The sequence below is a fragment of the Pinus tabuliformis genome, chromosome J (genome assembly GCF_031772625.1).
Source record: "Pinus tabuliformis cultivar Carrire ecotype Pingquan chromosome J, CPIR1, whole genome shotgun sequence".
Classification (NCBI taxonomy): domain Eukaryota; kingdom Viridiplantae; phylum Streptophyta; class Pinopsida; order Pinales; family Pinaceae; genus Pinus; species Pinus tabuliformis.
In genome coordinates, this window is record NC_142295.1 from 1,042,607,649 (window position 1) to 1,042,616,523 (window position 8,875).

The 8,875-nt window shown below is 38.4% G+C and overlaps 1 long non-coding RNA gene across 1 annotated transcript; it reads right to left on the minus strand.

Annotated features, from left to right (window-relative positions):
• Positions 1-6,124: 6,124 nt before the first annotated feature.
• LOC149230473 (uncharacterized) lies at positions 6,125-6,588 on the minus strand. The gene is made up of 3 exons (XR_016247373.1): positions 6,438-6,588; positions 6,269-6,330; positions 6,125-6,163 (listed from the first exon to the last, which is right to left on the minus strand). It is a non-coding gene; the product is annotated as an uncharacterized LOC149230473 (long non-coding RNA).
• Positions 6,589-8,875: the final 2,287 nt, after the last annotated feature.

An 8,875-nucleotide genomic window follows, 5' to 3' on the forward strand; every position in this document is an offset into this window, starting at 1 on the left:
GCAACTCTGCTCCATAAGCATCAGTCCCTTTTCTAAGTGATCGTGTAGATCACCACTCCCATCATATTTTTTTGTTAATCATACTTTTGGGTGACCAAACCACACCCTCATCATCCTTCTGTATTTGCACCATCCATCAAAATTGCCTTTATGCATACCCCACCATCTTCCGGGCATAGTGCACAGTGCCAAATCTAGTGCTTGGAAGCGATGCTTCTCAAGCACTTCACTTTCAAATGCATCCAAAAATTTATCTACATCAGTTAGACCATCATAATAAGGCAAACACCTTACCTCTGATGATATAAAGTGCAACGATTTATTCATCATGTTACAACATAACATAGATACTTCATGCAACCTATTCTGTCTGTGTTGCAACACTTCATTCGAATCCGATGGGCAGGAACTTTCACGGTCCCATGCAATGGATCCATCTACTATCAAATTCACCCAATCATGGTCTCACGCTATTATTTATTAAATCTGGTCCAAATCATCATCACTTTCATAATCTTGGACCAATTTAGTATAACGCGGTTCTTCTGTAGGGTCCAAGGGTACTACTATGTGGAGCTATTTCCTCTCAGATGACATTTTCTGCTACCTCAAATTGATCACCCCATTCATGTAAATAGCCTAGTCAATCCCAAGGAGCACGGGGTAGGGATTGCTATCATTGACAATCTCTATCACCTCGAAATTAGCCAACACACTCGCACCTTCAATATCTATTGCCACTCCGTGCAATCTTCCCATGGGGATAATCTTTTGCTGATTCACCATCCTCAATTGAATCATAGACCACTACAGTGTAGGTCTCCCATTCTCTCCCATGTTTGTTTAGGAAAAACATTCACATCTGACCCAAGATCCAAAATAACTTGGTCCATTTCATATTCACCTATTTGCACGATGAGCCTCATCTCATGCCCTATTCTTGCCTTATGCTTACTAATTTTCCTGACCATGTGCAGTCCCTCAAGAGAATTTTCTTTACCAACACATTTATTGATCAACTCCTGTAATCCTTTCATGCCCTTTCTATCATGTAGTAGCTTCATACAGGTCTCCAAAAAAGGTAGTAAGCATGGATGGGTCCATTTCTTCAGACTTCTTATCCTGATTTCATGAGGTAGAAGCCTCAATGAAGCTTTTCTTCCCTTCCATGAAGGTTTCTTTCGCACGATCTAAATTTACGAACCCATTCACTTTCTTTAGTCTACCTTCTGTTATCCTCACCAGTCGTCATTCCACTACGTACCACAATATTCACATTAGAATCCTCTTTACAGGGTCCAGCCCTCATCATCCGTAAGTTCTGGGTAGGCTGCTGAGGCTGTGTCCCCTTTTCCCGCATCTTAACTATTAATACAGGGCATTCTTATGTCGTGTGGTCAAACTGAGTACAATATTGGCATGATAGGTGCATTAGGTTTGTACATTCTCGTGCGTAGTGTCCTGGCCCTCCACAATTGTAGAAAATAACTTGTCCCTAACCTCTCGCATGTCCTCCTCCACCTTTGCCTCATACATGCCACTAATATCCTCCTCACGCTCCCACAACACCTTGATATGGAGGCCAAGTCTCTAACTGCATCTGATATGTTGGCGTTATTTCCATCATCATCTCATAGCTACAGAAGTTATGCTCATCATGACCCACTCATTTACAGAAGTTGCAAAAGAATTGTTTCGGTGTCTGTAAAAATTTCTGCAGCAAGCGACAATTATTTGTCACATGTTTTCGAGCTACCTAACATATAGCAGACCATAGTGTGGGCCCCGTAGTTGGCCCTGCTTGAGATTCTAGCCTCAGAGGCATTGGCCCTCCTCCTGCAAATTAATTCGCGAAGACTGGGCAGTGATATTTATCATGTCCATGGCTCTTACATTTTAGAAACAAAACTTCTTAACACACCTCTAGCCTAGCTACTCTATCCATCTTCAGACTTTGGAATTCTAGGCAAAGATTCTGCAACTCTGTGTGAGTATACTGAACTCCCAAAGCAACATCTTCAATCGGTGTCTCATGTAATCTCATCGCAATCTCCAGGGCCTTTTCTTGGGTCCCAATCTTTTGTTGTGATAAAGCAACCCTTAAATGAGGCAAGAGAGAAGCCATAAACCATTCTTTGTGCTGTCCATCTGTAAGATTCATGTTAGCTTTGTGGATATTGCATTTCAATCTCTGATCTAGCTCCTAGGGTATCTCATTAGGCTTCATCATGATTTCCTTGAATCCCACGATTGATTGTGCTTTAGACTTGGCTCTACTTAATTTCTTATTTAATGCAGTGTGAATGTCTACCAACATGGCTGTCTGGTTATTGGTGCAGTACTTAATGTACTACGTTAGCACGCGATTTTGTAAAGTAGTAACCAACATTGCTTTCTTCATCTGATCATCTATAATTTTCTAGGTTGTTCATATAGCCTTTTCAACGAACCAAAACTCGTTCAGGTCCTCATTTCCCAAGCCCTTGAAAATGGGAAACTTCACTACATTCACCACATTGAATGGTGGCGGAGGTGGTGGTGGTGTCAGAAAGGGGGTATGATGTGGAGGTGAAGATGGAGGTGGTGTGAGCGGATGGGGTATTCATGGGAACCCTTGCCTTATTAATTGGACAATGCTCTATGGAGTATTTTGTGCTACTCCTTTGTCGTCACTCAGAGGAGGCTCAATCAGCGGGCTATATTGAGGACCCATTCTCCTTCTATACCTAAATAACTTTCCACTTCGTGTAGCTCCAAACATTAGGGTAATTTCATAACTCTCTTTTCACACGATAGAATTTTAATCCAAGTATTAAAAGATCTTAAATACTTACCTCGTGGTCCCTTGAAGAACTGTTGCACTGCTTCATTGTAGATGACCGAGGTATCGACCACAAACTCTGCCACAAACCCTTCGATGACATGACCAAGCCAGTGATTGACAGCACACACAATATTATCTTCAAAGGCTTCCAATCTCCACACTAACTCCAACGTCCACACTATTGGGTCATCAAGCCTCCACCTTCCCCGTTCATCAGCTAATTTAGCGATCCACTCGTATGGCTTGACCGAGAAGGAACAAAAGAAAATTTCATGTATCTTTGTGTACAGATACATGTCCAACCACTGTTCTTTTGTGAATCGCAGATTCCTATTTTCTTGTGCTGCGAATTCATGGATATATCTATCCAACCACTCCTCAATTTATTTCTTTGTTGGATTCTAGTGATGTGACATCACACATCTCTTTATGTAGATCGTGGTCCTGACAATAAAACTATTTGTTGGCTTAGGGGGTCCTAACCCAGTTTTAGAGTTATGTTTTCCAAACAAATCCCTACACTACTGGCCCTTTCGGTATCAACCCACGGAGTGTGAACAAAAGTCTCACCTGAAGCAGTATGGGGGGATGATGGAACCAATTTTCCGCACCCAGAGATGAGCATGATGTCATTTTATGCCCTAAACCTACCTTCGCGCAGATCGATAAGCCCTTGAGGCTTATCAATATAAATTCCTTTTACCAACCTCTAGACCTTTGCAAAGGTCTACGACTATCTTTCATGGACCCTAAATAGGTAGACCAACAAATTACACATCTTTGTAGTTACCATTAGTTCTATATTTACCCAAATCAGCTTAAGTGTTTGATAACATTAGCATGCAACAAGATTTTCTTTGCATAAACAATTATTATTACTTGCAATCATATGACAATGTAAACCATGTAAAATCACGCATCAATACAATATTAATTCATAAATCCATCATTCATCATAGCATAAAAGCGCATTCATTCATAACAGAAATAGATAGACAACACAAAGATATTTCTAGGTTAATTTCTTTATTCATACTTCTTTTCTTCTTACAGACTCAAGATTTCCTCGCGCACTCAACTAAAGAGTCTACTCTAGGCCTCTGAATAAATAGTTGTAGAGTGTCTCTTCTACTCTAAGGCTTCTTCACTCTTACTTCTAATGACCCATTACATCTTCATTCTTCATTATCTCTATGGATTAGACTCTCTAAGACTCTCATTTTTATACAATCCCATGGTCCGAGGACCATGGGTGGGTCTATACAAGCCGAGACAACTTACATAACAGAAGGGCAAGCTCTTTATGACAATTTACTATCTACGTGCTCTACAACCACATTTTGTAGAGACTTTAGACTTTTTACAATAAAAATTGGGCTTTTTGCCCCAAAATTGACCCTAGGGTACATTATCCCAACAAGTATACTAACCAGAAAATTCTTAACTATCTCAGAATGGTTTTATAGTGGATGTGCCTTATTTTATAATGGATGCTGGTTGAAGGTCATCTATCTTTCAGTGGGTGATTATTGTTAATATTACAGAATTGCATGTTATGTTAATATTACAGAGTTTCATGTTATTTTAATATTGTAGAGTTGCATGTTATGCTAATATTGCAGAGTTACATTTTATGTTAATATAATTCATATTTGCAACGTTGAATATTGGATTTATTAGATGCATGCATGATAAAGCTTTGAAATTTTTGTAGTGTTAATATTCGCAGTGTGGAATATGGTTTTATATGGATGCATGTGTTAGATGCATGATAAATATTTGAAAAGCATTGTAGTGATAATATTTCAGAGAGTTAAATATGGTTTTTATATGAATGCATGCTACAAATTAGATAATCATCATAGCATTACTAATATTCCTAGTTGTAAAATGGAATATTGTCCTAGACTAGAGGCATGCTAAAGAGGTTAATTATCTAAAGTGGTTAAATATTTGTTGGGTTGTATCTAGGTATTCCAATTTGGTTAACCACTGTAGTTGGATATCTTCTTAGTACAGATTTAGATAAATGGTGGGTAGTGTATTGAGTAGTAATTGTATCATTGTTGAAGCAAGACCTGCATAGTAATGCATTCCATGAACTATGGCAAAGGAACATGCTAACCATTACGGTCTTATGAAGATTCAAATGCCTGTAGTAAAATTTTACAGTTCATATAAGGATTATTGAATGCAGGTATTGTGCTTTAACTAAATTGGAATTATGTAGTGAGCGTAGTAATGAAAGTATCACACGAACGAGCATGTAGCCGATTCAAACGGGAGATTCATTCCTGAAATAGACTTTTGTTTAAGGAAAACAGCTCAGGAATCACCTTTGCATATGCATGCAGAAGTGAAGGATAAGTAGATGAATATTAGGAGACTATAGAGGTAAGACATGAATAATCCAATACCCTACAACCATAACATTTAAACCATAGATATATGTTAAACTGTAATTCAACAAGAGTTAATTGAAAGAATTAGACCAGAGAAAATATGTCATTCTTCCTTTAGCATTCATACAGTAGTTCCATTCATATGTACAAAAGAAAGGAAATAAACATGCAAATCAGAAGGAAGCTAAATTACTCTGATGTCTGAAGCAGTATCCATTAAATTACTAGGAAACTGAATTAAGTGCTCATATTCATGAGGAATGATGAATTCAACTGTCTAAAAAAATCCTTACAAGATATCTCGTAGCCTAGATCAATCTTGTGACAGATAAAACATAGAGATAGATCGAATTAACTCCAGTAACTATCAATAACCCTTTTACATTCGACATAGTCGTTGTTCTATTCAAACTAGAAAATAAATATACATATAAGTATGACCAGCAATGGATTGACAAAAGAGAAGTCAAACCCTCTAACTAGGGCTCGAAAATAATTTATGGGTAGGAGAACCACACCACCAAAATTATGAAATCAAGAGTCTAAGATAAAAACCCCTAATAACTAGAAATACAATTAAGCGAATTTGGGAGCCCAACTGGCTTCACTGGGTCAGAATCCACACCGACCTCGGTAGGCAACAAAATAGAAGCAAAGAGGAAAATTACAAACAACAGAACCCATTTTCGGCCGAAATCAACAACCTGTTTAGAATACAACCATCACGAGTTAGATATTGTAATCTTGTGCATCTGTGGTTCAGATATGTCAATCTAGAGTATACCTGGGATAAAAACAAAATACCCATATCAGCAGAATATCCGAAGCACAAAAGAAATGGTTTAGCTATTTAACCTATCAAACCTGTCCTGAAGGAATAAACATTGGTAAAATGATTACCTGTGGAACCATGTAAACTTAGCTCCGCTTCTCAAACCTGCGTGAGGAAATGATGAAAGAGTTAGAATGACAGGGTAAGAGCAAATAAAAAAAAATGTAAATGCCAAAAGAGAATGTTCACACTTCCCAGGCAAGGACTCACCTAAGGGTGGAGAAGCAGCCTTTCAGAGTGACGCGTGATGGTGAGGAAGTCTTTGTACATCTCTGTCAATACAAAAAAAAATAAGATGAAGTTAACCAAAGATAGAGGTAATCGATACAAAAAATAATAATATAGATATCATGGTAGAAATATATAATCGAAGTATTACCTACTTCGCCTGGGGTAGTCGCTCACCGAGCCATCATAGGAAAGACCCTTTCTTTGTTAAATTCTAAGGGTAAATGGAGGAAAGCAGATGTTCACTCTCTAAATAGAGAAGGGTATCAACATTGCAGTATGAAAACGAAACCATTCCTTCCACTTTGGCTCTGTGGGCACAAGAGGAAATGAAAAACTCAATGGAAAACATTAGGTAAACAAGGTTAGGGTTGGTGAAAATAATCTAAGCCATAGATCGGCCATAACAGATCTGAAGTGTTGAAACTCTCCTCGACCCACTCAACGGTTGGAATGTGTGCCTACGGAGTGGATGTACAACGTGTCGTCCTACTGAAGCGATGGGAAATAACAAGTGGCATGGTAACCACATGGGGTATCGTTGGTTTTGTAAATATGAATTAAATACACTTAACTGTTATTCACTAAAAAAACATTAGTTGTCCCTACCATTACACCAAGGGAAGCAATGTAAGCGAGGCATAGTAGCATAGTATAGCAATCATCAAGCATAAATCGAAAGCTCATTACCGAGCTTAACAACATTAATGCACTCCAGCATCATAAATAAGGGGATGATGCCACATTTAATAAACTAATAATCACCTAGGATAACCTCAAGAATGGGGACTTAGTATTGTGGTTTAGAGTGGTGTTGCTATAACTACCATAATAGTATAGATTTTTCATGTAGTAAAGAAAAATTAATGCAAATTAGGTTCGTTACAAATGGTGTCTGAGCACAATTCTACTTTGAGCTTGGATAGAGGCATCTACGTAAAACAAATTGTGCATAAGTTTATGTATGTGTATGTTTAAGCTTACTATGTTAACCTTATTTTAATCAAATATTAATGGTGTGTAGGTGAGAAAATCTGAAATTGAACAGCTATGGAAGGATCTCTGCCGCCAAATACTGAAAATGAGGAATTGTACGTGGAATTTGGGGAAGTCGGCAGTACTACTGCCATAAGCTCCCAGTTAGTGGAAATGATAAAGACACTGCAATCAGAGTTATTCCAACTCCGTGGTAGTAATGAAAGGTTGTTGAGAGTGAGTGAAGATCAGGAGAAGCTAATCTGAGAATGGACAGATAAGTCTAGTCATAAAAGTGTAGATCAAGATGTTACAAGAAAGATAGGATTTGACAAGTCTGGAAGCAAGTGAGGAACTGATCCTGAATCACCAAGGGCACATATGAAACGAAGGAATATTGAATGACAAGGAGAATTTAGAAAGATCAAACCACCAGTGTTTGACAATGAGAAGGAGCAGGATGCAGAGGCATGGCTGTTGAATATGACAAAATATTTTCAAGTATATGAATATGAAAGCAACTTGAAGGCACAATTGGAAATTTATCAATTGCAGGGTAAAGCCACTTTGTGGTGGGAGGAGCGAATTCAAGCACTAGAAGAAAAAAAGTACCGTGGGAAGAGTTTCAGCAGCAATTTAAGGCCAGATTTCTGAGCGAGAGGCATTTTGATGATAAGGCTAAGGAATTTCATGAGTTGAAATTCAGGCAACTATCTCTTGCACTATGTACCCTATTTCAAAGAAGAGAAAGCTAAAATTCTGCATTTCCTGAACCATTTCCCAGTCTCATACAAGGAGAGAATTGAGTTTGATAACCCAAAAACCATGGATGAAGTAATCAAGAAGGAGAGTCTATGTCATCAACAGTTCAAAATAAAAAATGAAGGTGGAAAACTATGGAAGAACAAGGATGGTGGAAGGATTGGTGGGGGAGTGAAGAAGCAAAACCCACTCTATTTGAGGAATTTTGGTAGAGATCATCGAAAAAATAAAGGAGTTAGAGATGAGATACCCTTGCCAGCCCAGTCTCACATAGGTTCAAGAGTAACTGACTCGAACGAAAAAAAGTATGATGCCACCAAAGAATCACTAAGGTGCTGGGGATGTGGGGGACCTCATATGATGTGAGAGTTCCTACATAACTCCCGGTCTATGCACAACATACAGGTAGTCAGAGAGGCCACTACAGTAAATGATATTGCAAGGAGCATGCCAGGGATCATAGCCACCCTGGAAAATTGGAAAGTTGAACATCAAGCCATTATGATGGAAAAAGAAGGTAAAATCTCAAACTAGACCATGTCTATTTTAATAGATTCTGGGGCTAACTTAAGCTATATTAGGCCCCAAATTGTAGAAAGATGCAGTCTAAAAGCACAAAATTCATAAATTCATAGCTAGTAAAGCTAGGCACAGGCACTAAGAGAAAAATAACTCAGTATGTGAAATAGTTCCCCGTTAATGGTTATTTTTCGGCAATGGAATTGAATCTTCTTCCACTTGGGTCATGTGACATATTAATGGGAATGGAATGGTTAGAACAACAAGATGTTGTTATAAAATGTCTAGAGAAAATAGTGACATGTGTAGCAACTGATGGGGTCCTGATGGTCA